At 54.3% G+C, this 15,473-nt stretch overlaps 1 long non-coding RNA gene across 1 annotated transcript; it reads left to right on the forward strand.

Annotated features, from left to right (window-relative positions):
* LOC147820812 (uncharacterized) lies at positions 1–2,102 on the forward strand. The gene is made up of 4 exons (XR_015448130.1): positions 1–164; positions 1,294–1,342; positions 1,448–1,613; positions 1,931–2,102. It is a non-coding gene; the product is annotated as an uncharacterized LOC147820812 (long non-coding RNA).
* The last annotated feature ends 13,371 nt before the right edge of the window (positions 2,103–15,473 follow it).

A 15,473-nucleotide genomic window follows, 5' to 3' on the forward strand; every position in this document is an offset into this window, starting at 1 on the left:
TCAGTGACTCACGTGCAGTGAAGAGTTCACATGCTGAGCGAACGGCTCCGGGCTTCTGGATGCTCAGCAGCTTCCTGGCTCTCGTCCGAACACCCATGTCTCTTCACTCTGCAGTCCCCAGCCTGCGGTCCCCAGGGCACTCCCTGTGCTACACTGTCCCTCGGGTAAGGACACCCCAGTGCTGTTGGCCCAGGCAGTACAGTGTGGGTCCAGAGTCTGGTCCTGCAGAGCATGGGCTCAGAGCACATGGCGCTAGGGCAACTGGGGCACTACCCCTCAGCCCCCCACGAGAGCCCCAATTCCAGCCTCCTGGGGTCCCTGTGTGGCCATAGGACAGGCTGAGCTGAGCTCCCGTGTGTCTGGGGCATCACAGCTTCCCTACATGGTCACAGTCAGAATCACCAATGAGACAGAGCAACTAGGCTTCCTGTAGCTGAGCTGGTGTCACGCCATGGCCACAGGGTTCAGAGGGCGTAGCTGCACCAAGCTTCCTTCAGGGAAGACGTGGAATTTAACAGTGCTTCCAGATAAACTACAGAACCTGCCAGCTGATCCTAGCACTCTGTAAGGCTGAGGCAGGAGGATCACAGTTTCAATTTAGCCTGGGCAATTTAGTGAGACTCTGTCTCAAAATTAAAAAGGGCTCTGCCAGGCGTGGTGGTGGCTGAGACAGGAGGATCCCTGTGAGTTCAGGCCAGCCTGAGCTGCATAGCAAAAGCCTATCTCAAAAAAACCTCAAAATCAAACAGGGTCAGTGGTTTAGCTCAGTGGCACTGCAGCTGCCTCCTAAGCGCAAGGATCTGAGTTCGATCCCCAGTACCATAATAATAATAATGGGATGCAGTTCAGTACAAAGGCCCTGGATTTAATCCCCAGTAGCTCCTTCAAAACAAAAATAAAAACAAAAGAAAACCAGAGCTCCCAGGTAAACAATGAATTTTTTAAATTTTTTTTTAATTTTTTAAAAATTTTTTTGGTACTGGGAATTGAACTCGGGTCCTTGAGCTTGCGTAGCAGGCAGCAAAACCACTGAGCTAAATCCCCGGCCCATCAATGAATTTTTTAAAAATATAAATCTGTCTCAAATATTACATAAGCATTCTTGTGAGGCGGACCTTATTAAAAATAGATACCTAGAAGTATTTTTTATTTCTGGTACCGGGGATCAAACTCAGGACCTTGAGTTTGCTAAGCAGGCTTGATGCCACTGAGCTACATCCCCAGCCCAAAAGCATTTCATCATCAGGTAGCGATTTAAAACTCTAACTCTCTCTTTTTTTTTTGATCCCGGAGATTGAACTCGGGACCTTGCACTTGCGACGCAGGCAGCAGAACCACTGAGGTAAATCCCCAGCCTTACATCAGCATTCTACACTAAAAAATTATTCATTGTTTATCTGAAACTCAGATTTAACTGGGTGTCCCATGCTGTCTTTTGCTAGAGCAGCCTGAACTTGGAGAAAGCACGGCCCGGATGGGCTGTGCAGAGACGGCGGGACCCAGGCCCTGTGCCCAAGCGTCGAGCCACCAGGCCCTGTGCCTAGCAGGCTGGGGGTGATTAGTCCTTGCCCTTTACAGAGGCGGGAACAGAGGCTCAAAACCATGGCCAGTTCGTAAGTGAACCCAGCTCTGCCTGGTGCCTGTGCACCTGTTTTTCCCGTGTCCCTCATGGTGGGGGCAGCAGGGAAGCAAAGGAAAGCACATAAATATCCATAAACACCCACCTTTGTGGGAGCCCACCCAGGCCTGGCCCAGCACCCTGCATTCAGGCTCTCTACGGAACACTAGGCTCTCTCTGCTAGACTTGTAGATTGCCACTCCCTTAACATTTCCCTTTAATGAGGTGACATTCTGGACGCCTCTGAATTATTCATCTGAATCAAGTGTTCCTTCCAGGCTCAGCTTTACATTCCACAATTTCTGTCCCCAGAGGCACTGCAGGAAACAGTGCCCAGAGCTTCAGAGTCCTGTTCTACATCCGTCGGGGCCCAGGAAGCTGCATGATGAAGACAAGTTTTCCCCCGAAGAGATTCTTATCCTCTCCAGAGGATTTTCTAGCATGACAGACTTTGTGTGTCATAATAACAATCAAGTAAAACCATGTTGTCTTCAAATTTCATTTTTAATTCCACTGGCTCTAAATTCAGCCCAACTATATCTATATTCTAAATCAGTGATGGCAAACCTTTTAGAGACCAAGAGCCCAAACTCAAAACCCACAAAGTATTGCAAACTGCCAACACTGCAATAAAATCTGAATACTGAGGTTTTAGTTTAGAAAAAACCAATTCATACATTAACATGTTTTGTCTTAAAAGAAAAACATAAGAACATATGTGCCATAGGTTTGCCACCATTGTTCTAAATGATGCAAAGTTCATAGTATAAAATTTTTAAAATAGACCAGGCGTGGTGTTACCTGTCTGTAATCCCAGCTCTCGGGAAGCTGAGGCAGGAGAATCACTGTGAGTTCGAGGCCAGCCTGGGCTGCACAGTGAGTTCAAGACCTGCCCAAACTACACAGCGTGACCCTGGCTAAAAATAAACCCCAAAGTAGCCAGGCTTGGTGGCCCAGATCTATAATCCCAGCACTCTGAGAGGTTGAGGCAGGAGGATCAAAAATGCAAGCCCAGCTTGGGCAATTTGGTGACTCAATGAGGCCCAGCCTCAAAAAGTAAAAAGGGCTGTGGATGTAGCTTGGAGCGAAGGCCCTGAGTCCAATCTCTAGTACAAAAAACAAAAACAAAACAAAAGAAAACCCCACTCTAGTTCAGTAGACATTGGCTGAGTCCCCCACTGGCGCACGAGGAACAGAGTAGCCGTTAGCCTGAGACACCCCATTCTGCCTTCAAAGGACTTGGATGGGGAGCGGACACACGCCCGGCTGAGTCTCAGAAGAGAAGGAACAAAGTAAACAGTTTAGAAACAGAATGTCACGGGTCGCAAGAGGCAGTGATTAATTGGCACTGTGGGAGGTGGCAGGGGGCCGCCCAGCAGGGTGAGTGCGTCGGGCGCTGGGCACAGCATCAGCCCGGGCCTCCCTGCGCCCTGCTCCACTCTAGTGACATCGTGTGCTGGAGCAGGATCACACCTACTGCTTCAGAAGCAAAAATCCCGTACCTGCATTCGTTATGAGCCCGCAAGGCCAAGCTCATGATTTATATACGGTGACTTTTTAAAAGATGCTAATTTCTTAGATGCAGTAAACCACCCTCCTGAGGCCGAGGCCCTTTACACGCATTCCAACACCAGGCATACACAGCACCAGGCCAACAACAGACCCCTTTTCTCAGCGGCGCGTGGGGTACTCAGCATCTCACCCCTCTCTCCCTCGTTAACGTGCACTCCAGGCCACACATGCACATGTGTTACCACCGCCCTACACAGTGCCAGACAGGAAACACACTGGGAGGATTTTAAACAATTTTAAAATGTGCCTTCAAATTTTACAGCTTGCTTTACTTGCCCAAGGGAGGAACCCAGCCCCTTACATAAATATCACCCCAAGGAGGCCTCTTCACATCCCACCCGGCTTAGGGAGCTGTTTTCTGGTTGAGGCGGGGGTGGGTGCTGTTTATTTTGACTTTTCTTCCCACTTCATCTGTGTCTTCTGGCAGTTTTTTAATCGTGCTTTTTACAGGCACTCCTGGTAGCCGGGAGAGGAGGTGCCGTCCTTGCTCCTCAGACACCAGCTCCCCCAGCCAGCCCGAGACAGCCGTTGGCAGTTGCTGTGGACCCACAAGGGAGCACCCCAAAGGAAGGGCTTCCTGCTGTGAACCGACAGTGACAGGGCCAGGGCACTGAGGACGGAGGGTTGGTCCGCTAGGCCTGTGGGGCTGGACCTCAGCAGCGTGTCCCCCTTGTCCACAGGAGGCCCGGGAGCCCTGGGCTTCCTCCCCACCGCCAACGACTCCCAGCTGGGTCCCCAGTGACCTTGCGTGTTGGTTGAATTTTACCCCGCTTACTGAAGCAGACTTTTCAAACAATGATATTCACACATTTTAAGCAGTTGGCCCCCATGTCTGTGGGTTCCTCAGCTGTGGCTTCAACCAATTGCAGATGGAAAATATTTGGGAAAAAATTGTGTCTGCGCTGAATGTGTGCAGACTGTTTTCTTGTCATTATTTCTTAAACAATACAGCGTAACAGGTATTTACATAGCATTTAGACCGCATTAGGTGTTCTGAGTAATCTGGAGGTGATAAAGTACTGAGGGGGGGGAGGGTGTGCACAGGTCATGTGCAAATACTACCCACCCTGCTTGAGGAACACGAGTACCTTGGGGAGCCCTGGGACCGACCCCCTCGTTAGCCAGGGACCTGTGTGTAGGTCAGCTCCGACTGACAAACCTACACACTTCCGCAACCACCACCCAAGTAAGACTGGACACTGCTGGCTCCCAAGGGCTCTCCGGGCTCCGCCTCCTTCCTCTTAGACAGCCACTGACTGCCTTGCATCCCACAGGTTACATTTACCCCACCACTTGTTGAATGAAATTTCTGGCGGGGCTTTGGGGTCTGACACTACCCACTGCCCCACCTCCTGCGGTCAGTCGTATCCAGGAGCATCTGGTGACATGCAGGGATATTGTTCCATCAGGAGGAAAGAGTTCTGTTGAGACAGTTTCTGTAAGAGACCAAGATGAGCCGGGCGTGGTGGTGCACACCTGTGACTCCAGCACTCGGGAGGCTGAGGCAGGAGAATTGCCACAAGGTCAAGGCCAGCCTGGGTTACATAGCAAGACCCTGTCTGAGAGAGAGAGAGAGAGAGAGAGAGAGAGAGAGAGAGAGAGAGAGAGAGAGAGAGAGAGAGGGAGGACCCTGCCTGGTACAGGCAGCTGGCTCTGATGAGGCCTGGGGCCTCAGGGCTGATGGCTTTGGTGATCACGTACAGCCCAGAGAGGACCTGCCTCCCCTGGGCTGGAGCCCAGCTCCACCTGCTGCTGCCTGATGCCCATCAGGGCCCTCAGCCCTATCTCACTGGACTGGGCTGCCCTTGCCTAGAGCAGGGAGGGTGCTTTCTTTGCTCAAATTTTCTGCAGAAGGACAGTTGGACTGCGTCCCCGGAGGGCCTTCTGCAGACACTCACAGAGAGCCTGCTGTCCATGCACACTGGGGTCAAAAGCCAAGCAACCAGAGGGGAACCTCGCAGGAGTGTGCTGGCTCAGCGGCAAAGCCTCATCTCCAGGAAGGACTAGGGTCCCACTACAGCCCCACAGGGTGGCAAACACACACAGCTACTCTCAGCCAGATCCAGGCAGGAGCCCTCTGCACCTGCGTGGCAGAGCGAAGCAGACAGGTCTGTGAGAGTGCAGGAAGGGCCCTCGGGACCGCCAGCTGTGTCTGAAGGGGACTGTGCAGAGCACTGGAGGTCTCAGGTTAGTAGATGGCTGGAATTCACTAACATCACCATGAGCCCTATGGGAGGAAAATCCTAATAATTACCATAATGATAGCTAATCTCCAGGTCTCCATATGCCAGACACTTCCCAGTACTTTACATACATTATCTCATTGAATCCTCACGAAACCGTGGGTGGGCACTGCTATTACTGCCCTCATTTCATAAGTGAGGAATAGAGAGGCGCTGTGATTTGCCCAGCGCCTTGTCTTGGGTGAGCGCAGCGGGCGGGTAGGGGAGCAGGTTACCTGGGGAGAGCTACTGAGGACTCGCCCACTCCCACTCCCACTCCCCCTCCCCGGCGCCACTCAGAAGTAGCTGCTCCCTCCTTTGCTTCTCTTGCCCTCTGCCCTTAACCCTACCTCCTGCTCCTCCTGGGGCCTAGATCCTCAGTTCCCCACACCTTTTCTCTGTAGCTTTGCTCCTCTGTGGCTTCCCAGCCAAGTATAAAAATTCTTTCTTGCCTCCTGAACCCTTCCTGAGGAGCCATGCTCCCTGGCCAGCACCTGCGCGTCTGCTTGTCTACCTTTCGGCTCCCCTCTAGGACTTGAAGCCCATTTTCTGGAGCTGGGGCACGGCTCTGGGGTAGAGCACCTGCCCAGCATGCATGAGACCCAGGGCTCAATCCCTAGCAATGCCCTGAGAACTCCTGCATCCTCTCGGGCCCAGCAGCGAGCAGGTGTCCTGAGCCCGGCCAGTGCCTGTGTAGAAGTACCAGGGTTTGGTTGCAGAACAGCCTATGGGCGGGACAGGACAACGCAAGCTCCAGGGCTCCGGCTCACCCAGGAGAGTTGCTTCCGTCCTTCCTGAGAATGGAGGGGACAGGATGCGGTTGCCTGGCTCCTCCTCCTGACTCTGGCCTGGGACTGCAGGCTGTGCATACCCCCTGCCCTCTCAAACAGCGACCCCAGGCTGGGCTGCAAATCCCAACCCTATGCTCCATCTCCACACCTCAAATTCAAAGCAGTGTTCCTGAGGTCAGTCTGAGCTACACAGTGAGACCCTGTCTCAAAAAATAAACAAACAGAACAATGCAGTGTTCCTGGGGCCAGGCCCTAATTTGCAACTTTCAACCCATACTTCAGGGCTTCCCAAACACTTAAAATTGAAACTCATGAAACAGACTCCTTGTCCTTCCCCCAAATGCAGGCCTGATCCGACGTCCCTGTCTTTTTATGGGAACTCTGACCTTTCAGTGCCCAGGTTTCAGACCCTGGCACCACTTCTGACTCGAGTTCTAGTTTCCCAGTGACAGAACCTGACTAGCAGTCACTGAGAGCAGAAGAATTCACTGGCAGGAAACTGAATAATTCACACGTGGAGGCTGAAAACCACCTCGGAGGATTAACAGAGAACAAAGTACAAAGTGCAGCCAGAACCACATCCAGAACTGTAGAAGACTCTGGCAAGAAAGAAATTCTTTGGGCTTGGTTGGTTGGTTGGTTTTGAGACAGGCTGTCACTGTGCTGTCACGCTGGCCTTGAACTCACTATGTAGCCCAGGCTGGACTCAAACTTGCAATTCTCCTGCCTCAGCCTTCTGAGTGCTGGATTGCAGACATCACCACCACGCTGTGTTTAAGAAATGAACTCTAGGGCCAGGATTTAGCTCAGTGGTTCCGCCGTCTGCCTCTCAAACTCAAGGTCCCAAGTTTGATTCCCGGTACCAAAAAAAAGAAATGAACTCTAAGCTCTGTGCCTGTTTGAGTCCTTTCTTAGAAGCACCGCTTGGCTGGACTCTAGCAGACAAGATGGGGCCATCAGGTTTTGTATCCTTGACTTTCAGAGCCCTGCTTCCCTCCAAGGCTCCTGACAACCCCACCTCCCCACACCCAGAGCTGCGGCACCTGCAGAAATCATTTCTAGAATGTTTGTTTTTTTTTATCCTGGTCCTAAGGGTTGAACCCAGGGACTTCACACTGAGCTACACCCCAGCCCTTTTTATTTTTTTATTTTGAGGCAGGGTCTCATTAAGTCACCAAGTTGCCCAAGCCAGACTCCACTTTGCAATCTCCTGCCCCTCCAGCTCGGGGTGCTGGGATCCCAGGTGCGCTGCCGCCCAGTTAGAATGGCCTGGCGCCTTGCTTCACTTGCCCGCCCTGTCGCGCACTAACCATGTGACCTCACGAACAGTCAGCCTCGCAGGGCGCAGCCGGCATCTGTGGGGCAAGGGTGAGAGTGCTGCCCACCTCTCAGGATAGCTGGGAAGACCAAGTGCCTTAATGCACGCAAAGTGCTTCACACAAGCTGGGAACGGAGTGCGTGCTCCCAGCAGCGCTGGTGCTGTTACTATTCCCAGGGCACCTTCCCCATTATCCACTCTCCAGACCTCTCCCACCTCCCTGTCATCCGGACCCGGCATCCTCAGCCAAATGCATCCCGCCAGCTGGGCTGGTATCCGAGGCCAACCTGAGGTGGCCCCAGGGCCCTTCTCCAGCCGGTTTCAGCCTGGTCTTGCTGTGTGCGACCCCCCCCCATCTGGGGCCCTCCCTGCCACAGGGGTCCAGACTCCTGAGCTCTCCTGAGTCCCACAGGGCTGTGCTCTGCCCCCGGGTGTTTACCACATTCCACTTGCATTCCAGCTGCTCCAGCTTCTGCCTCACCTCTCTGGGTGGCTCTGGTCCCCCCCCCCCCCGTCCCCCTCAAGCTGTCTCAGTTCTCTGCCTCCCATGCCTCCATCATGATTTGCCCATTTCTTCTCCTGTTTAAGGCCCAGCTCAGGATCTGCAGGACCCTACAGCAGCTGGCCCAGGGCTGGTGAAGTTGATCATGCTGAGGCCAGGGAAGGAAGAGCATGAGGGAGAGCAGAGCGGAGCCTGGGTGGGGGCCGCTGCAGCTTCTTCCCACGCCCCTGTAGGGGCCAGGCAGGGGGGCCTGCAGCGCTCCTTTGCCCGGGGACCCCCACTCCCACTGCACCTCAGGGCTCTTGGCTGCCACATCCCTGGGACACTGGTCACATGACACCTGGTCCAGCCAGTCTTTATGTTCTGAGATGCCTCCTGCCTGCTTTTCCTATATTCTGATGACTCCCTCTTTGGACTCCCAGTATCAGCACATTCAGCTCCAGCCAGCAACAAAGGCTGGGACCACACAGTGCTTGGAATCAGCCCACTGTCCCAGACCTAGCACCAGGGCCCCTGGCACCTGTTATTTCCACGGAGAAGGTGATCTTGCTTCTATGTCACAGGCAAGACAGACTTCTGCAAGTTTCCACAGCCGGGACCCAAAGCCAGACATCCTGGCACTATTTCCCCGGGTTCACAGGTTGCCTTATCTGACAGCCCTGCATCACCTCCCCTGCAGAGCGCCTGACACCAGGCAGATGGGGCGGAACAGGCCAGGTCAAACTGGGGTCTGTGCCTCAGAGCCCGCTCACAACAGCCCCCAGCCCCCCGTGCTCCTCTAGGACCTCCCACCCTGTCTCCCGTGCGCCCTCTGCCTGTCCTGGGCTGGGGCTCTGGTCTGGAGGAGCTGTCCCTCTGCCAATTCATGGCTGTCTGCAAAGCCTCTCCTCTATCCCAGGAGAGCTGGGCAGCCAGGCGTGGGTGGAAGGGCGCAAAGAGGCCTCCAGCCCCACCATGGGCCCCCGAAAGAGCTCTGAATACCATCACCTTCCCTGTCTGAGCCTGTTTCCTCCTGCCTCTGCCCACCACAGTGTGTAAGTCTATAAAGACGAAATAGTATGTGATAAAACGTACAACTGAAACACTGCGCTGCTGTAAAGTGTTACACAAATGTAAGGGATTCTGCTCTGCTTGTAATGTGGGTATTAAACTGTAACCTCCCAAAGATATTTACCATAAAAAAATTACAGAGCCATGGGAAAAGAATGGAGAAGTATGTGTGCTCCTGAGACTATTCCATGCATGATTTGTTCTCTTTATTTGTGTTTTTCCAAGTTTGCTGCACTGATAAGTAATTCTGTAAATAGAAAAAAAAGTTATATGAAAGTAAACTTGGCTGGCAGTGTGGCTTTAGTGGCAGAGCCCTTCCCTAGCATGCGTGAGGCCCAGGGTTCCAGCCCCAAGGAAAGGAATGCTCTCCAAATAAAGCTTCCAACTCCTGCTCTTAACTGCGGTGAAAGATTGCAGCCAGAGGCGAGAAGAGGTTCAGCAGCTGTGCCGAGTGCAGGTCCTTCTGCCCAGCCCTCAGCCCAGCTTTACCAGGAGGCGCCCCAGGCTGGGAACCTGGCCACTGCAGGCTCTGTCTGGTAAGCCATTCCATGAGCACCAAGGAGCAGCCTAAGACTTCAGTGTGACCACTGCTCTGAGCCTCTCACCCCCAAGGCTGCAGACTCTCATGTCTAGCTCACAGGCCACCAGAGCTGCAGCGTCAGAGCAGACTGGTGACAGGGAAAGTGCACTCAGCACCCCCAGTCAGAGCAATGGTGCATGACTCACACCTGGTCACTCAGGTCAGGTCTGGCCCTCGAGGGTAAACTGGCTGGAGAGCCTCCAGATAAGATTCTCCTTTTTCTATTTTTGGTGCTGGAGATGGAACCCAGGGCCTTGCACAAGCTAAGCACGTGCTCTACACACCCCTGGCCAAGATTTTCTCATCAGACAAGGAGAGCTCCGGCAGACCTTTCCCTCCCGTTTTTTCTTCCTGAAGCACCTGTAGCTTGAAGGTGACTCTTGGACTTAAGCAGCTGCCTTGTAACTAGAGTCATGAGGACAGCAGAGCGGAGAGGCAGAGAGCATTGGTTTTTTGTTTTGGTTTGGTTCAGTGTTTTTGGTACTAGACATTGAGCCCAGGGCCTTCGGACTGAGTCACTGATTCACATCTTCAGCCCTTTTTTTCTTTTGAGGCTGGGTCTTACTGAGTCTTTCAGTTGTCCAGGCTGGGGCCAAATTTGTGATCCTCCTGCCTCAGCCTCCTAGAGTGCTGGCATTACAGATGTGTACCACTGCCCTGAGCTAAAGTCATTCCTGGCTGATACAATGCTTCAAAGGCAAGTTCCTCTGCTCAGTTTTCTGTCGTTAAGTTCCACTTCTGCCCTCCCTTCCCTGCCTCATGTCCAAGGCATGGCCCAGCCCTCCCCCATTTCAACTTAGGCCCCTGTTGCTCTGGAGAACTCTGGCCCCTCAGCCCCCTCTCCCATGCCTGGGCTCCCTTCCCATCCGCATGCTATAACCAGTAGTGCACAGGGCCCTGGCACCACCATCTGGTGTTGAAGATGCTGCTGTTTGTATTTGCTTTGTTTAGAGGTCTGGTTTGGGTACTGGGGATTGAACCCCGGGTCTGGGACATGCTAGGCAAGCACTCTGCCACCAAGCCACATCCCCAGCCCTTTGGCTTTTTTGTTTTCCTAAAATTTGAGGTCTTGCTAAGTTGCCCAGGCTGACCTTGAACTTGCAGGGCTCCTTCCTCAGCCTCTTAGCTGGGCAGGCCCCAGCGCACCCTTCCGTCTCACCTGCTGCTGCCCCTCCAGACACATTTCACAACGTCCTCACACCTCCCGAGTGTGCACGCCTACTTCCCCCCCGAGCTCCACTGGCCTTCCCTTCTCCTCGCCGAGACCCAAAACTGACGGAGGAGAGGTGTACTGCGGCTCACACTGCAGAGCGTGGTTGGCTGGTGCCAAGGCAGGATGGCACGGCACAGGGGCCTGGCAGAGGGAAAGGGGCTCAGGGATGGCCGCAGGGCAGCAGCACGGGTTGGTGGGAGAGCTGGGAAGGAGACAACAGACCTTGCTTTCTGGTCAGACACACACACCCCTCCTCGGCCGGCCGCCCCTCTTCACAGCAGCCTGTCAGCCACAGCCTCAGAATCGGCACCTTTCAAAAGCCCCCCAGGCTCTCCGGGACATCTAGCTGCAACCCCAACACCATTTCAGATGCTCCACCTCTGTGAGGCTCTCCCCAGCCCGAACCAATAGCCCTTCCTCTGTGGACCCGTACTTTATCACGTCAATTATACCTCTATTGTAATTGTTTTTCTGATACTGGGGATCGAATCCAGGGCCTTCGCAGCATCCCCAGCCCTTTCTTAGATTTTGAGATCGGGTCTCACTAAATATCTACATTGCCTAGATGGGGCTTGAACACGAAGTCTTCCTACTTCAGCCTCCCTGAGTGCGGGTATTACAGCATGCACCACTGCACCTGGCTCTTATTATAATTCTTATCTAATGTTCTAATTATATGCAATGTAATTACCAGTAGACTAGAATCCTTTAGGGCAAGGATGTATTTTATTTCACATCACCAGTGCCTCCTGGTACAATGTTTGACACTATACTGTGAGTGCATTAGTAAATTTTAAATTTGTGAATTTACTGAGTGATTAGTACGTGTTTGGTGGAAGAGGCAGCAAAATAAAATACTTTCTGGTGCTTTCTGGGCAGAATCTACTGCCTTATGCTCCCCAGCTTCCGCCCCTTTCCCACATCCCTCCTTGTCCCTGTCCTCCCCACACTCTCAAGGCTTGATCCCACCTACTTCCAGACTCTGGTCCCCTCCAGGCGGGACAGATCCACTCAATTCTGTTCCTCTTGATCCTCAACAAAGTGACTAAAGTAACTAGACTAGTCAAGAGACTAGCAGCACTGTGCCAGGTGCAGGGCCCATGCCTGTGATTCCAGCACTCTGAGAGGCCGAGGCAGGAAGATTTCAAGTTTAGGTCCAGCCTGGGCAATTTAGTGACTTAAGACCCTGTCTCAAAGCAAAAATAATAATAAGGGCTGGGGATTTAGCTCAGCGGTTCCGCCATCTGCCTCGTAAGAGCAAAGACCCGACAGGTTCGATCCCTGGTACCAAAAAAAAAAATTTTCTTTGGTCCTTTTGTTCTTTCTTCTCTTTTTGGTACCAGGAATCAAACTCAGGGCCTTGTGATAAAAATAATTTTTAAAGGGTTGAAGATATAACTCAGTGTGAAAGCTCCCCAGCACCTCAAAATAAAAAAATCCAGCCTTGCCTTGGCAGCATCAAAAGCTTTTCACACCAGTGAAATTGTCCCCTATCCAGAAAAGCAGGTGCCCTACTGCATGCCCCAGGAAAGCAGGGCAGTTGCCCTCTGCTTTCCAGGTCCCGGTGCCATGTCTGGAGCACACTCCAGAGTAGACACTCCCTCACGAATGTTGATGAAAGCGGACACTTCTAAGTCCCAGGAACCAATCAACCCAATTGCTCAGCAACTGAGAAGTGTTTTTTGTGTGAATGTGGCTTTTGTTTTTTTGAGTAAATAAAATTTAATACGGTCTCATACGCCCTGAAGGGGGCAGTACCCGATTTGGAGGAGTAGTTGCTATGTCCAAGGTTTTGGTTTTTTGAGACAGGGTCTCACACTGTAGTTCAGGCTGCCCTTGACCTCACGGTGATCCTCCTGCCTCAGCCTCCCGAGTGTTGGGATTACAGGCATGCATGACTGCACCCAAGTTTGTGAATGTGTTTATTTCTTTTTGTGGTGTGTTTATTTCTATCCTGCTTCACTACAATGGCAAATGTTTGCAGCCCACACTGGCTGAGACCATAGCTCAGTGGCACAGCCCTTGCCTGGTATCTGCAAGTCCCTGGCTTTGATCCCTAGAACCAAAACATGTAAATATGTGGGGTTTGGGTGGTTTTTTTTTTTTAAATGTGGAAAATGTCTTCTGCCATAAAGTTAAAGGGCCAGGTGTGGTGGTGCATGCTTGTAATCCTGGCCTGGACTACACAGTGAGTTGAACACCAGCCTGAACTACAAAGCAAGACCTTGTCTCAGAACAAAAACAAAAACAAATGAAAAATGGTTTGAGGGTTGGAATGGTGACGTATACCTGTAATCTCAGCACTCCGGGAGGCTGAGGCAGGAGGACAGCAAATTCGAACCCAGCCTGTTTAAAAAAACGTTTGGGGATGTAGCTCAGTGTGATGGTGTTTCCCCAGCTCCCCTATATCCTCCTCCATTTTCCAACTTTCGATAAAAACACACATATTACTAATAAAGAAAGAAACATACACTTTTAGTTTTCAAAATGACCTGAAGCCTCACCAGGCTCCCAGGGATGCCCTCGTGGCTGAGCCGTGCAGACGCAGGCGCCCTGCACGTGGCCCCTCCCTTCGGCAGTGCCTCCCCAGGACCCCCAGAGGGCTCGCCTCGCCCTCTGGAATCCCCAGGGCGGACTCAGGGAATTTCCCAGACAGCCTGGCAGACGGACTCCTCAGACTGTGGTCGCTGCGCACAGGTGTGCGCCTGGGGGTGGTGGCGCGCGGGCACACGACACGTGGTGAGAGGTGGCCCAAGGCGGGGATCGAGACGAGGCCCACCTGGGCAGGCCGGTGCCGGTGCCGAGGCGCCCCGGGCGTCCGGCCTGCAGGAAGGAGTCCCTGCTGCGACGGCCTGGGCCTGCGACGCTCCGCGTGTCCACCGGGCGGCGCAGCGGCCGCGGGAGGGTCGCGGGGAGGCTCGGCTGTGCCGCCTGGCGGGCCGGGGCCCCGCTGCTACCCGTGCCCGAGCCTCAGCCCCAGCCTTCGAGGTCCCTCCGAGCACTGACTGTGGCTTAGCGTTCGTCTAGGTGTGGATCGCGATGGCCGTCGTGGGGATGTGAGGTAGATTAGTGGTAGAGAGTTTGCTCACTGCGCAGGTTCCATTCCCGCTGTTGCAAAACAAAAAGAATCCGGGGCCTGGGAGCCTTCTCAAACGCACACGCCAGCCGCACACGCCAGCCGGTACAGTGACAGCTCTGCTCTGGGGTGAGAATCCTGGGAACAGTGCCAAGCTCAGCCCGGGCTCGGCGGCCCGTTCGAGGGGGATCCCCTCACCTCCCTTCTGGGTGTGAGCGGACGTGGCCACGCCAGGCTGGGCCCAGCGAGCTCAAACCTGCCCTGGCTCGAGTGTTTTCCCCCCTTCCTTTCAGCACCGGGGTTTGAACCTAGGACCTTCGCTCTGAGCTACATCCCCAGTCCTATTTTTTAGGGTCTCGCTAAGTCCCTAAATTACCTAAGCTGCGCTTGAATTTTCCATCCTCCTGCTTCAGCCTCCCAAAGTGCTGAGGTACAGGCGTGCACCACCACGCCCTCCCTTTCCCTCTGCCACTTCCTTTCCAAAGCAGCTAGCAGAGGTCAACACCTTTGCACAACAGTGAGTGACCTCGCTCACTCAGCAAACACTCGGGCACTGAGTACCTAACACACGTGCTGGGTGCAGAACCAGACGCTAACGACACCGCAAGGGGCAGAGCAAAAACCCTGCCCGCACGGGGCTTCGAGTCCGAGGAATACACGAGCTGGAAGGGATGCGCTCACGAGGCACCCAGGGGTGCTCCCCGGTGAGCAAACAGCACGTGAGGAGCGCCCGGCCGCTCAGCGACGGACTTCGGCCCGGCGGGCGGGGCGGGAGCGCGGGAGACACGCGGGCCAGAGCACGTCGCCCGGGGCGGGTGCAAGCGGCCGGACCTGCCGCGCCTCCGGGTCGGCCGCCTCCCCGCGCCGGCGCTCCGCTCGGTCAATATTTACGTTCGCGCGGCTGCAGCCCTGCACTCAGCGGGCTCCTCCCCGCGGTGTCAGCGCCGGACTCTCGGCGGCGGCGTCCGGGCCCCGCGTAATTACAGGGGCTGTCGCCCGGCCCCGAAGTGAGGGAGGACGAGACAGCCTGGGAGCCGAGGCAGCTGGGCCGGGCGGGACGCGCACAGCACCACGCGGGAGCGCACGCAGCGGCGCGCGCAGACACCGCCCTGCCTTGCCCTCCCCGGACTGCGGCGGGGGCGGCTCGCCAGGGGCCCCGGAGGCGGATTCCAGCAGTCTGTTTACAGGCGCGGGAAGGGGCCCAGCCGGTGCTCCAGGGCTCCCTGGCTCGCTGGCCTGAAGTCCCAGCCTGGACGCCCCGCGAACACACCCGCGCCCCCGCCGCGCGCCCCACTCGCCTCCCCTCTCCTTCACACGCTGCGCACCAGCATCAGCAGACGCACGTCAGACTTCCACACGCTTCGCTCACGCGGCTGTGACAGTACGAGAATGTGTTCACACTCGCGCCATCACACGTGTTTACACACGCCAGATGCACATGTGATGGCAATAGTTTGTCACCCTTCGTGCCAGATTCTCAGTCCATATTCAAAAGCCCATTGTGTGACAGCACACACAGGTCATTAGTGCC

This window comes from Heterocephalus glaber, unplaced genomic scaffold, assembly GCF_053883595.1.
Source record: "Heterocephalus glaber isolate CG9 unplaced genomic scaffold, H.glaber_assembly_v1.0 deba00001795, whole genome shotgun sequence".
In the NCBI taxonomy this organism is placed as follows: Eukaryota; Metazoa; Chordata; class Mammalia; order Rodentia; family Bathyergidae; genus Heterocephalus; species Heterocephalus glaber.